We start from the raw sequence: 13828 nt of genomic DNA on the forward strand, positions 1-13828 counted from the left end.
ATAAAGGTGCAGTATTAAATCATAACTGCATAACATTAACTGTATCACTGTAATGAAAAAAACCTAAAAAATAAAAAGAGCACAACCTCTTTATCTCCTCTTGAGATACAAATGTCCAGTGTGTATGAAGATGAGCCCAGTACTGGAGATGGTGTTTAGCTCTCCTATTTGTTCCACTAAATTCCAAGGGAGGAGGAGGCTAAATAGGATCTAGACTGTTTCCATCTGTTAGTATTCAGCTTATCAAATCTACAGCCTAGTACTCCTTGAGCAGGACTGCCCCAATAAGGCTGGATGTGTAACAGTCAAAGACGGAGGTGGGAAATATGGAGGATTCAACGTGTACATGCAGTTTAGGCCAATGTCCCCATATGCTCTTTAAAATTCCACTATTTGAAGGCACCTGGGTGGCTCAGTTGGTTAAACATCCAACTCTTGGTTTCTGCTCAGGTCATGATCTCATGGTTTGTGAGTTCACGCCCATGTCAGGCTCTGCACCGAGAGCATGGAGACTGCTTGGGATTCTCTCTCTCTGCCCCTCCTCTTGCTCACCCTCTCTCTCTCTCTCAAAATAAATAAACTTTTAAAAATATATATAAAAAAATAGGGGCATCTGGGTGGCTCAGTTGATTAAGCCACCGAGTCTGGGTTTCGGCTCAGGTCATGATCTCACAGTTTGTGAGTTCGAACCCCATGTCTGACTGCGCTATCAGTGCAGAGGCTGCTTGGGATTTTCTATCCCTTTCTGCCCCTCCCCCCTGCTCGTGCTCTCTCTCCCAAAATAAATAAATAAAAAATAAGTAAAATAAAATAAAATAATAAAACAGAATAAAATTCCATTACTTGGTCAGAGGGGGGAGTGGTTTCAGGGTGATGACCCATCTTTGCTCCACCGCTCCTCTGATTTTGCTCTGTTGCTGTTGAAGGAGAGTAGGTTCAGATCATCCAGTACTTGTACCTTTCAGTCTTGGGCCTTTCAGAGTTCACCACAGACATAGGTAACCTCACAGCATCAAGCCCATTTACCAACCCCTCACACCAGTGTCCACCCCACCTAGTGATGAGTCCTCTGGTAACTTTAATACATGTGAGCCCACAGCAACCAGGATTCTTTAAGATATGGAGGGCAGGGGCAGTTGGGTGGCTCAGTGGGTTAAGTGTTCAACTTCGGCTCAGGTCATGGTCTCATGGTTCGTGAGTTCCAACCCCACATCAGGCTCTCTGCTGTCAGCAGAGTCTGCTTCGGATCCTCTGTTCCCTTCTCTCCACCACTCCCCTGCTCACGCTCTCTCTCAAAAATAAATAAACATTAAAAATATTAATTAAAAAAAAGAAAGAAATGGTGGGCAACTATTTCAGGGTTTAGTTCCCATTTGAGGATGTTCTTCATTCCTGCCTCTAGGTGACAGCTTCTTAGAAATGTCATTGTCATCTCACCTGCCCTGCTCTGGATCTTCTCTAACTTTCCTTCTTGTCTCAGCAATTTCTCCTCCTCGGCCAATTTCTTGGTCTCAGGGGATGCATTTACCGCCAGACCTGGAGACAGTAGTCAATTCCCGCCCAAAGATTTCTTCACCAAGTCCAGGTCACTAGTACTCCAAGTCCTCCCACTGACTGTGTGAGGATTAGCTCCAGGGTGTTCTCTCTACCAGCTTGTAGATGCAGTGTCACCAGTGCAGGCACAGCTTCCGGCCCTCTCCGTCCCATGGCACCTTCCACCAGCACTCCATGATGACGGTGTTCTGTGACAGAGGCTGAAGTCACACTCCTGCTGGCGGTTGCTCCCCACTGCCCCTTCACACCAGAGCTCTCCCTGAGGCTGCCACCATGTTCCCAGAGCAGAGGGAAAGCCTGTCCACTGATTTTTTAATAAAGATTTTATTTTATTATTTTTTAAAGTTTATTTATTTATTTTGAGAGAGGGAGGGAGAGAATGCAAGTGGGGGGGAGCAGAGAGAGAGGGAGACACAGAATCCCACACTGACAGTATGGAGCTCCATGCGGGGCCCCATGCGGGGCTTGATGGGGGGCTTGAACTCACCAACCATGAAATCATGACCTGAGCCCAAGTCAGACGCTTACTGGACTGAGACACCCAGGTGCCCCAAAGACTTTATTGTTTTTAGGGGGTGCCTGGGTGGCACAGTCAGTAGAGCATGTAACTCTTAATCTTGGGGCTGTGGGTTTGAGCCCCACACTGGGTATGGAAATTACTTACTTTTTTTTTTTTAATTTTTTAGCGTTTATTTATTATTGAGAGAGAGAGAGAGAGAGAGAGAGAGAGAGAGAGACAGAACATGAGCAGGGGAGGGGCAGAGAGAAGGAGACACAGAATCTGAAGCAGGTTCCAGGCTTTGAGGTGGCAGCACAGAGCCCAACGCGGGGCTCGAACTCACAAACTGCGAGATCATGACCTGAGCTGAAGTCAGACACTCAACTGACTGAGCCACCCAGGCGCCCCTTACTTTTTTTTTTTTTTAAATATTAAAAAATACTAGAGGGACCTCTCTCTCAACAATAAATAAACTTAAAACATCTTTAAAAGGATTTTTAAAAATAGTTTATTTTTCTTAGAGAAGTTTTCATTTCACAGTGAAATTTAGAGAAAAATATAGACACTTCCCAAATACCCCCTACCCCCACATATGCATAGCCTCATTTATTATCAACATCCCCCACCAGAGTGGTACATGTGTTATAATCCATGAACCTACGTGGACACATCATTAGCACCCAGCAGCCATGTTGTGTGCTACATTTTATAGGTTTGGACAAATGTATAGTGACACGCACCCATCACTGTAGTATATACAGAGTATTTTCACCATCCTAAAAGTGCTCTTCTCTACCAAGTCATCCCTCCCTTTCTGCTGATCCTTAGCACCCAATGAGGGAGGTTTTACTGTCTTCATAATTTTACCTTTTCCAGAACGTCCTATAGTTGGAATTGCACAGTATGTAGCCTTTTCAGATTGGCTTCTTTCACTTAGTAATATGCATTTAAGTTTCCCCCAAGTCTTTGCGTGGCTTTATAGCCCATTTCTTTTTAGCACAGAATAACATTTCATTGTCTGGATGAACCACAGTCTATTTATCCATTCACTTCCCGAAGGACATCTTGGTGGCTTCTAAGTTTTGGTAATTATGAATAAAGCTAGTATACACATCCACGTGCAGGTTTTTGTGTCAAAGTACATTTTCAACCCCTTTGGGCAAATACCAAGAAGCATGATTGCTCAACGACAGGATAAGAGTATGCTTTGTTTTAGGGGTGCCTGGGTGGCTCAGTCGGTTAAGCATCCGACTTCGGCTCAGGTCATGATCTCGCGGTCCGTGAGTTCAAGCCCCGCATCGGGCTCTGTGCTGACAGCTCAGAGCCCGGAGCCTGTTTCAGATTCTGTGTCTCCCTTTCTCTCTGACCCTCCCCTGTTCATGCTGTCTCTCCTGTCTCAAAAATAAAATAAACATTAAAAAAAATTCAAAAAAAAAAGAGTATGCTTTGTTTTGTAAGAAACTGCCAAACTATCTTCCAAATTGCCTGTAGCATTTTGCGTTCTCAGTAGCAGTGAAGGAGTGTTTCTATTGCTCTACATCCTCTTCAGCATTTGGTGTTGTCAGTGTTTTGGATGTTGGCAATTTAACAACTGCTAGTGATATCTCATTGTTGTTTTATTTTATTTTATTTTTTAATGTTCATTTATTTTTGAGAGACAGAGAGAGACAGAGCGCGAGCAGGGGAGGGGCAGAGGGAGAGGGAGACATGGAATCTGAAGCAGGTTCCAGGCCCTGAGCTGCCAGCACAGAGCCCAACTCAGGGTTCAAACCCACAAACTGTGAGATCATGACCTGAGCCGAAGTTGGATGTTCAACTGACTGAGCCACCCAGGCTCCCAATATGTCATTGTTGTTTTAATTTGCATTTCTCGGATGACATATGATGTGGAGCATCTCTTCATATGCTTATTTGACATGTGTAGATCTTCTGGTGAGGTGTCTGTTAAGGTCTTTGGCCCATTTTAAAAATCAAGTTGTTCATTTTCTTATTACTGAGTTTTAAGAGTTCTGTGTATATTTTGGTTAACAGCCCTTTATCAAATATGTCTTTTGCAAATATTTCCTCCCAGTCTGTGGCTTGTTTTTTCATTCTCTTGACAGTGTCTTTCACAGAGCAGAAATTTTTACTTTTAAGGAAGTCCAGCTTATCAGTTCTTTCTTCCATGGATCGTGCCTTTGGTGTCATATCTGAAGAGGCATCACCAAACCCATGGTTGATCATCTAGATTTTCCCCTAGTGTTCACCATTTTTTATTGGGTTGTTTGCATTAGTTTTGAGTTGAGGACATTCTTCATACATTCTAGATGCAGTTACTTTATCAGATATATGTATTGCCAATATTTTCTTGCAGTCTGTAACTTACCTTTTTAATGATATTTTTAATAAAATTTTTATGTTTATTTTTTTTTTCAGAGAGAGAGAGAGAGAGAGAGAGCGCCGGGAGGAGCAGAGAGAGAGAGGGAGAGAGAAATCCCAAGCAGGCTCTGCACTGATAGCACAGATAGGCCGCACTGATAGCGAGAACTCATGAACCGCCAGATCAGGACCCACGCTGAAACCACGAGTTAGACGCCCAACCGGCTGAGCCACCCAGGCACCCCACATTTTTAATTTCTTAATAGTGCCTAGGAGCAGAAATTTTTATTTTGATAAAGTCCAATTTATCAGTTTTATCTCATATGATTAATGCAGTTTGTATCCTAAGACGTCTTTGTCTATCATTGCAAAGATTTTCCTCTAAATGTTTGGTAGTTTTAACTTTTACTTTTATATTTATGTTGATCTTTTTTTTTTAACAGTTAAAAAAATTTTTTTAATGTTTATCTATTTTTGAGGGAGTAGGGAGGGGCAGAGAGAGGGGGGAAACAGGGAATCCCAAAGCAGGATCCATGCTGTCAGTGCAAAGCCCCACACTGGGCTGGAACCCACTAACTGAACCATGAGATCATGACCTGAGCCAAAGTTGGACACTCAAGCAACTGAGCCACCTAGGCGCCCCATTGATGATCAATTTTGAGTTAATTTTTGTTTATGGTATGAGATAAGGGTTGAATCTGTGGCCTCAGCCATCTTCCCAACCCTGGGGATCCTGATGGGACGGGTCAGACTTGGACAACTTGGATGCCAACCTGCATGGAGGGTTTGGGGACACCAGTAAGTCTTTCTGTCCTCAAATGAGTTTTCAAATCCCGTGGCCTGAAATCTGCCAGTTTGGGCCAAGGCTATTATTAGCCTTCCCATTTGAGTGTGAACTGCCTGGTGAGACTCCATAGGGCAGGGGGCAGAGCGAAGGCTGCACAGAGTAGGGGGTGATGGTGATGGAGGGATTGTGGGAGGGTGTCAGCCTCAGAGCCTTGTTTTTCTCAAGACAGGGAGGGGCAGGGCCTAGGCCCCTGGGGAAACAGTAAGGGCATTATGAGACAGGAGAAACTTCCTGCTCCTCTTCTGGGCTGACATCCTGATCCAGAGCTGGTTAGGAAGAAGCACAGGACAATGAGGACCCTCTGTAGGCCTGCAGGCAAGAGAACAAGGGGTAAGGGAAGGGTTCTAGCAAGGATGCATCTGACCTGGACTCTCCTCTGCCTCCCCAGGGAGCTCCTGGGAAACCCACGCAGGCCTGGGCCTTGCTGCCTGCCAGCTGCCTGGTGCCTGGGCTGCTCCAGCTTGTCTCACTGCCCCTGTTTCCTGAGAGCCTCTGCTACCTCCTCCCTGACTGCAGAGACGGGGAGGCCTGCCTGGTGGGTGAGTCCCTGACCTTGGGCCCTCAGACCACCCTTGATGGAGAGGTCCCACCAGCCAGCCCCTTCCCATCCCTGTCTACTGATATCTATCAGTCCCCCAACCCCCCTGAAATGCTCTCCTCCATAGACAAGGTCCCCCAGCTCTGACTCACCTGCCCAGACCCCAGACAGTGTGGCTTCTCCCATCTTCCAGAGCACCAGCTTAGCTCCCTCTCCTGACTCACACACCTTCTCCCTGGCTTGCTAGTTACCCGGGCTTTGAGTCTCAGCTTCTGGGGCCCAGCCTCTCCCTGCTGGGCCAGCAAACCTGGCTACCAGTTCTCATGCCCTGCTCTCAAGGGTCAGGGCCACATGGCTTCCAAAGGGCTGCAGTTGATTCTCCTGCCTTCATCCTCATCCACTCCTCTCCGGACCCTGACACTCTGGTTCCCTCTTTTTGGGACACAGGTTGTCCTCTCCATGCCTCAGCTGAATCATCCATTGATTACATTGATTCCTTCAGTTTATCCAGTTTATTCTCTTAGGGCCTGTTGTATCCCGAGGTGTCCACCACTGTCCCTGTCCTCAGGCTGCACCAGGGTTGGGAGGAAGCGGTGACCTTCACCTTGAAGAAAGTCAAACAGTCTCACAACCACAGCATCAACAACACCATTCTAAGCCAACATCTATGGAGGCTTATCCACTTATTGAGACTATTTTGAGTGCTTCACAAGCATTGGCACCTCTAACCTGAGCAAATGCCCCCAGAAATAAGTGCTTTTATTATCCCTGTTTTACACAGGAGCAGGAGAGGCACATGAAGGCAGTGGCTTATCCAAGGAGCAAGGTCACACCACCAGGTGGTAGGCCAGGACTGAACCTGGGTGGTCATGACCACTGCAGTACACTGCCTCCAGGCCCTGGCTCTTCTGCTATCTGATCCCATTCTGTGGGGGAGGTCCAAAGGCCATCTGAAGGGTCCATGGTGACACTATGGGTTAGTGGTGGACCTGGGGCTTGAGCCAGTGCTGAGGGTAGATCCAGGGCTGGTGGCAGGGCATGGAGGCCAAGGCCAAAGGGCCACAGCTAAGGCTCTGCAGAGGCAGGAGGGAAGAGAGTCCACAGTTTGGCCCTTCCTACAGACCCTGCAGGAGGTCAGAGTCCCTGTGCTGCTGGTTCCCTGGCTCCATTCTACAGGCAGCAGGAAATCAAAGGTTAGGGAGAACCAGACACTCAAAGAAGGACAAGGATGCTGAGGGGGAGCCCAGGTCTCATCCCTGTGGCTCCAGCAGTGGAGCCACATTACAGGGGTGGATGCCAACTTTTTGTGCATGTGTGCGCACACACACACATACTCGGCTTTCTTTGGAGGCAGACCATGAAAATGTGTCCATGGTGTCCCAGGGTGATGAGGCCTAGGGATGGGTAGGTTTCCAGCTAGAGGTGTCAGGAAGACTTCATGAGGGCCATAGATGCTACTGAATGGAGATGGGAAAGCCCTGGGACAGAGCGGATGTGTGGGCGGGGAAGCCCAGCATCCATGGGGCAGAAGAGCTCTAAGGTGAAGTGGGGGGGGGGGGGGCTGAAGGCCAGGTGGGGAATTTATCCTGTAATTATAGGGAGCCAGACCCTCCCATGGTCTCTTCCCATGACACTCCAATGACCAGTGACCTCATACTCTCTAAGGTGCCCTGCCACCAGGGTGCATGCTTATGTGTCCTCTGGGAAATAAGGATTTCCAAGAAGTCCAGGACACTACCTTTGGGACAGGTTGCTGTGAGCTCTCGTGGATGTGAGTCTGAGCGGGACTATGCAGCAGCAGGAGCAGAACAGTGCCTGGGGGCCTTCTGAGCAGCCTGGCCTTGGCTTTGAAGGATCCTGTGAGGACAGGGGTGGGTTGGGACAGGACTTGGACACCAGGGAAGGAGAGCACAGTCACCCTCTTGGCTTGCATGTCCATCATTGGGGTTGAGGTCTATTAGCTCATTTCCTGCTCCAGGACACTTGGGTACAATATGGTAAGTTCAGGCATTCACTGAGCACCTACTATAAGCCAGGGACTTTGCACTTTGTCCTTTTAGCCCCTTTAATCGTCACACAAGCCTATGGGAAAGGAGTCACCACCTCACCCCCTGTTCTGACACTGAGGCTCAGAGAGTTGAAGTGACTTCACCCAGATCACCTTCTCTGGACCGTGTCTCAGGGTACTGTGGGGAGAACTGGCTGTGACTGCTGGCTCCCCACCACACCTGGACCCTTTCTTTGCCATGTGGTGGTCTCCTGGCAGACACCCCCCTCTGCAATCCCATACCTTCAGGTACAGCTGACCCCCATGTCTCTTTCCACTGTGACCAGAAGCAGGAATGAGGTGGGGAGGAATCATCTTCGCTTGTCTTTGTTCACTGAATGTGTTCACCACATGTGAACCACAATGTGTGCAGTGAACAAGGGCATGGGACTGATGAGTTCAGGGACTGTCGAGGGCTCAGGGCTGGCTGGGTTTTTGCTGTAGGGGTGATGAGCCTTGCGTGACCAGGAGAGAGATGCTGAGGGAAATGAGGCTCGTGGGAGGCTGTGGAAGGGTGGACTGCCCCGGGACATGGGCTGCTGGCAGGGGAGAGGCAGCAAGGGGAAGGGCAGGTAGCCCCACAGTGGGGTGCCAGCAGGCCTCTGTCCTCCCTATGCCCTCTTTCCAGATCAGGTAACTCAGATCCTGCCCACAGAAATGCTCCCTGCTTTTAGAGTCTGCTGAGTGCTTGCGTGGGCCATATTCCGCCTTACCCAGCTGGCGTGTCCCTACATTGGGAGGTTTTCTTCCCTGCTGCTTCGTGCCTGGCAGTCCTTACCCACCAGACGGTTCTAGGTCGTTTTCCTGTAAGCATCTTCGCCGTAAGCAATTCACCACATAACTAATTGGCTGTGAAACAATTTTGCTGTAAAAGATACAAAAAAAAAAAAAAAAACACAAAACCAAAAACTGGTTGGGCTCTTTGGTTTCATCAACTGGTTGACGGTTTGGTTTTGTTTCTCCATTGACACAGTGTTCCCATTTGTATATTATATGAATCTTAGCCTTCATAATGGTCTATACAGGGGTGCAGAGTATTGACTGCATTTCCCATAGAACTATGGAAGGTCTATGAATGGATATGTGACAAAATACCAAGAACAAATAACAATGTACAAGTTTTCACAAAGAAAAAACCCACTAAAACTGAACTAAAATAAAAATAGAACTATCCAGTAGTCACACTATTGGATACTTACCCCCCAAATATAAAAACATTCATTCAAAGGGACACATACACCCCTATGTTTATAGCAGCATTATCTACAATACCAAATTATGGAAGCAGCCCCAGTGTCCATCGATTGATTAATGGATAATGGATAAAGATGTGATATACACCCTATGTATATGTATATACGATCTCATGGTTCTTCAAGCCCTGCATAGGGCTCTCTGCTGTCAGCACAGAACCTGCCACTGATCCTGTCTCCCTCTCTCTCCACCCCTCCCCACTCATGCTCTCTCCTTGTCTCTCAAAAATACACCTGTAAAAGCAAACAAACAGGGGCGCCTGGGTGGCTCAGTCAGTTGCATATCTGACTTTGGCTCAGATCATGATCTCCCAGTTCGTGGGTTCGAGCCCCTCATCCAGGTCTGTGCTGATAGCTTGGAGCCTGGAGCCTGTTTCAGATTCTGCATCTCTCTTTCTTCTGCCTCTCCCCAGCTCATTCTCTGTCTCTCTCTCAGAAATAAATAAACATTAAAAGATTTAAAAAAAGTAAAAACAAAATAAAAACGAACAAACAAAATGCACCCTAGTGTTTAGAAACAGATATCTCTCTTTTTTTTTTTCAACCTTTATTTATTTTTGGGACAGAGAGAGACGGAGCATGAACGGGGGAGGGGCAGAGAGAGAGGGAGACACAGAATCGGAAACAGGCTCCAGGCTCTGAGCCATCAGCCCAGAGCCCGACGCGGGGCTCGAACTCGCGGACCGCGAGATCGTGACCTGGCTGAAGTTGGACGCTTAACCGACTGCGCCACCCAGGCGCCCCAACAGATATCTCTCTTAATGAAGGACGAAAGTTTAGTGAAAAAAGAAAAACTGTGATGCCTAATGAGTGAATAAAAAAAAAAAAATGTGCAATACTATGAATGAAAGATCTTGAAAGCATACATAGATACAATCCACAAAATAAAATCAGTTATTTGCATAGAATCTACACACGTTTTAAATGTATTCAAATATATTAGGGGCACCTGGGTGGCTCAGTTGGTTGCACGTCCAACTCCAGCGCAGATCATGATCTCACAGTTTGTGAGTTCAAGCCCCTTATAGGGCTCTTTGCTGTCCGCTCAGAGCCCACTTCAGATCCTCTGTCCCCATCTTTGCCCCTCCTGCACGTGCATACTCTATCTCTGTCTCTCAAAAATGAGTAAACATTAAAAAAAAATAAATGTATCCAAAAATTTTGTATTTCTCAGCCAAGTAGTTTTATTGTTTTCATGTTTCATTAATTATGTCCTTTTTAATGAATGTCCCTCTTTTATTTTTCTTGATTTTATCTTTTATGGCAACACTGCCTTGTGACCGGTCAGTGATGTGGCAAAAATGTTTGCCATGAAAATGCCTGCAGCAAAAACACTTGCAGTAAGAATGCCTGGACATGGCACTCAGGAAGTCCTCTGCAGGAGCCAGGACTTGCACTGGGGCTGCAAATGACACAAACCCTGATAAGCAGTGCTTTGAGCAGAGAGGGGTTTATTTTTCAGAGCCCCAGGCTCCTCTGGGCTGCCACTCCTGGCTCTTTGGCCTGTGTTTTTCCAGCTCATGGTTGCCTAACAGTTGCTGCATATCTGGGGGTCATGTCCAAGTTTGGGGAGTGGGCAGGAGGAAAAGGGAAGGGTGGCACCTCTGTTAGCAAATCACCTGCTTCCCCATAAACCCCACACATGGCATGAGCTTCACGTGGCCATGCCTGGTTGTCAGGGGCTCTGGGGTAGCGAGTGTTCTAATCAAACAGAACTGAGATTCGGTCAGTGAGGAGGAAAGGGGAGATGATCTCAGGCAGCTCAGCAGCCTGCCGACACCTCCCAGTGCATGTGTCCCTGCTGTTCAGCAAATAATTATCAAGCCCCTATCAATGCCAAGTGTATTACCTTTCTATTGCTCCTAGAACAAATCAACACACATTTGTCAGCTTAAAACAACATAGATTTATTATCTCACACTTTCTGTGGGTCAGAAGTCCAGCATCAAGTGACTGGGTCTTTTGCTTAGGGTCTTGTACGGCCAAAGTCAAGGTGTCCCTAGGTCAACTAGAGAAGAACCCACTTCTCCCAAGTCCATTCAGGTTGTTACCAGAATCCAGTTCCTTGTGGTTGTATGACTGAGACTCCTAGCCTCCTTCATCTTCAGAGCCAGTAATGGCGCATCAAGTCCTTCTCCTGCTTTTGAGTCTGACTTCCCCTTCTGCCGCATCTCACTGAGTCTAGCTGGAAAAAATTATCTGCTTTTAAGGGCTCGTGTGATTACATTGGGCCAACCCAGATAATCCATAATGACCCCCCAATTTGAAGGTCCGCAATTCTTTTTAATTTTTTTTTCAACGTTTTTATTTATTTTTGGGACAGAGAGAGACAGAGCATGAACGTGGGAGGGGCAGAGAGAGAGGGAGACACAGAATCGGAAACAGGCTCCAGGCTCTGAGCCATCAGCCCAGAGCCTGACGCGGGGCTCGAACCCATGGACCGCAAGATCGTGACCTGGCTGAAGTCGGACGCTTAACCGACTGCGCCACCCAGGCGCCCCTGAAGGTCCGCAATTCTAATCACATCTGTGTGGTGCCTTCTGCCGTGTAACATAACATTCACAGATTCCAGGGGTTAGATCATGGACATCTTTGGAGGCCCTCTGCCTACCACTGAGGTAATAATGGGTCAAGGAGGTGGGCAAACAGCGATGGCCAAAAAGAGACAGTCCAGTCCCCTCTCTCATGGAGCTTACCACCTAGCAAGGAAACATTAACGCACAAATAGGAATAAGGTTATGGCCTCAAAGGAAGGAGAGGTGCTGAGCATGTTACAGGACCACATTAAAGCCAGGGGTTCTGGGACTTTCCCAAGGAACTGAGGTAGATGAGGTAAAGTGCATGCAAACCACATTTCAGGACCAATGCCAGAGCCAAGAGTCAGGAGCATGGTCCCTAAGGACAGTGCACAGACTCAGGGACCAAGGGGGAGGGGTGCAAACTGTGGGGCAGGGCATTGTGACATGCCAGGGCATTGTGACAGTACTACCTCTAATATCAGCGGGGACTATCACCAGTATTTAGGCCACTTGGTCCTCAGAACACTCCTCTGTAAGGTGGACACTACTATCTTCAAATTAACAGGTGGGGGAACAAACTGAATCTCAGAGAGGGGGTGAGTCAAGTGTCCAAGCTAGTAAGGGCTGGGCCTGTGAATGATATCACCTCCCCAGATGCCCTTCTCGAAAGATGGCACTGACTGCTACTGGGAAAGGGAAGGGTAATTAGTAAATAGGCTGTCCTGATTAGGAAAGACTGCCCTATGCTACAGTAAACCTCAAAATCGCAGTGGCTCACCTACGGGGCATTGCTGGTGTTTGCTGGTGTGGATCCATCTTGTCACACTTCCACCATCTCAGAGAACCGGGTGCAGGTGCAGGCTCTTGAATATTCTTCCTGGAGTCACTTACGTAACTTCTGTTTGCATTTCATTGGGCAAGGTAAGTCATGTGGCCAGGTCCGCTGGCAGGGGGCAGGGAAATAGACTCCTCTCCCAGGAAGAACAGTCCACCATGGCGTTATCACAGGGTACATGCTAGGCCAAAGGTGAAGCCAGCTAGTTTAAACTAAGGTGGTGGTGGTGGTGATGGGCTGGGTGGAGACAGGGAAGGATAAGGGTGACAGTGGAGGGAAGTACATTTCACTGGCAGGCCAACAGGTGTGGGAGGAATAGTCATGCACTTGGATTTGGACACAGGAAGCAGAAGGTGCTGAATTGGCTACTGAGCTCGGAAGGGGGGGTAGCTGTCGACACGGTGTGGAGTGCATCAGTCCATCAATGGTAAGGAGGCCTGTGCATAGGGTGTGAGAGTGAGGAAGCAGCCTGGGGCCTAGGTGGAGGAACAAACACTTGCAGGGTATTGCACAACTGGGCCATGGGACCTACTTGAATGGATACTGGCTGGTCCCACAGGCACAAGTGTCCTTGCTGTAGCATATCAAGGCCAGTGTGTGCTGTGCCACCTTAACTGGATAGCACCTGCCAGATGCCAAAGACAGGACCTTCCTGGAGAGCTCTGAGGACTTGGCCAAACACAGTGTGCCCCTTAGAGCACCTGAGAGAGATCTGTTCCCCAGCACAGCACCCTGACCAGAGGGGGCTCTTCAGAGTGGAAGTGGGGTAGCCACGTAGCCACAAGCCCTTCTTCCCAGGGATGGCAAGGCCTGCAGGCCTGGCCAGGGTCCCAATCCAGCCACTGCCCTATTCTCTTCCTGCCGTGTCATGACTGTCTTCATTCACCCATTCGTTCATTCAACCAGTATTCAGTCTGTGTCTCTTGTATGCTTGCTACCCACTAGATGCCCCCTGAGTTTACCATTGGTGGAAGGGATGGAAAGAATTCACCAAGACTCTCAGGGAGGCCATTCCTAGAGGACCTAACTATGGTGGGGCTTCCCCCGAGGAGCTAAAGTTCCCAGACCTGCAGAGAAGTTGCCCAGGGGAGCAGGGGCTCCGAGACAGAGCTGTTAACTGCTTGGCCTATGGAGCCCTGCCTGAGCCTCATCTCTTATTCCCTGCCCCTCCCCCTGGCACCTCCCAGCATGCTCACTTACGTTAAAGAGCAAGGGTGCAGGGAAGGCACCTGGATGCTGCCCCTGACTCTATTCTGGCTGCCCCCTTCTACCTGCAGCAATGCCTACCTTTCCCCATCACTCTCACACAGACACACACACACACACACACACACACACACAGGCCCAGGACTACAGCCTTGGGGAACATGTAGCCCTG

At 48.3% G+C, this 13828-nt stretch overlaps 1 long non-coding RNA gene across 1 annotated transcript; it reads right to left on the minus strand.

The window, feature by feature from the left end:
• Positions 1-10982: 10982 nt before the first annotated feature.
• Positions 10983-12498, minus strand: LOC121023015 (uncharacterized). The gene is made up of 2 exons (XR_005787213.1): positions 12394-12498; positions 10983-11281 (listed from the first exon to the last, which is right to left on the minus strand). It is a non-coding gene; the product is annotated as an uncharacterized LOC121023015 (long non-coding RNA).
• Positions 12499-13828: the final 1330 nt, after the last annotated feature.

This window comes from Herpailurus yagouaroundi, unplaced genomic scaffold (genome assembly GCF_014898765.1).
Source record: "Herpailurus yagouaroundi ecotype Mexico unplaced genomic scaffold, PumYag 490, whole genome shotgun sequence".
NCBI classification, from domain to species: domain Eukaryota; kingdom Metazoa; phylum Chordata; class Mammalia; order Carnivora; family Felidae; genus Herpailurus; species Herpailurus yagouaroundi.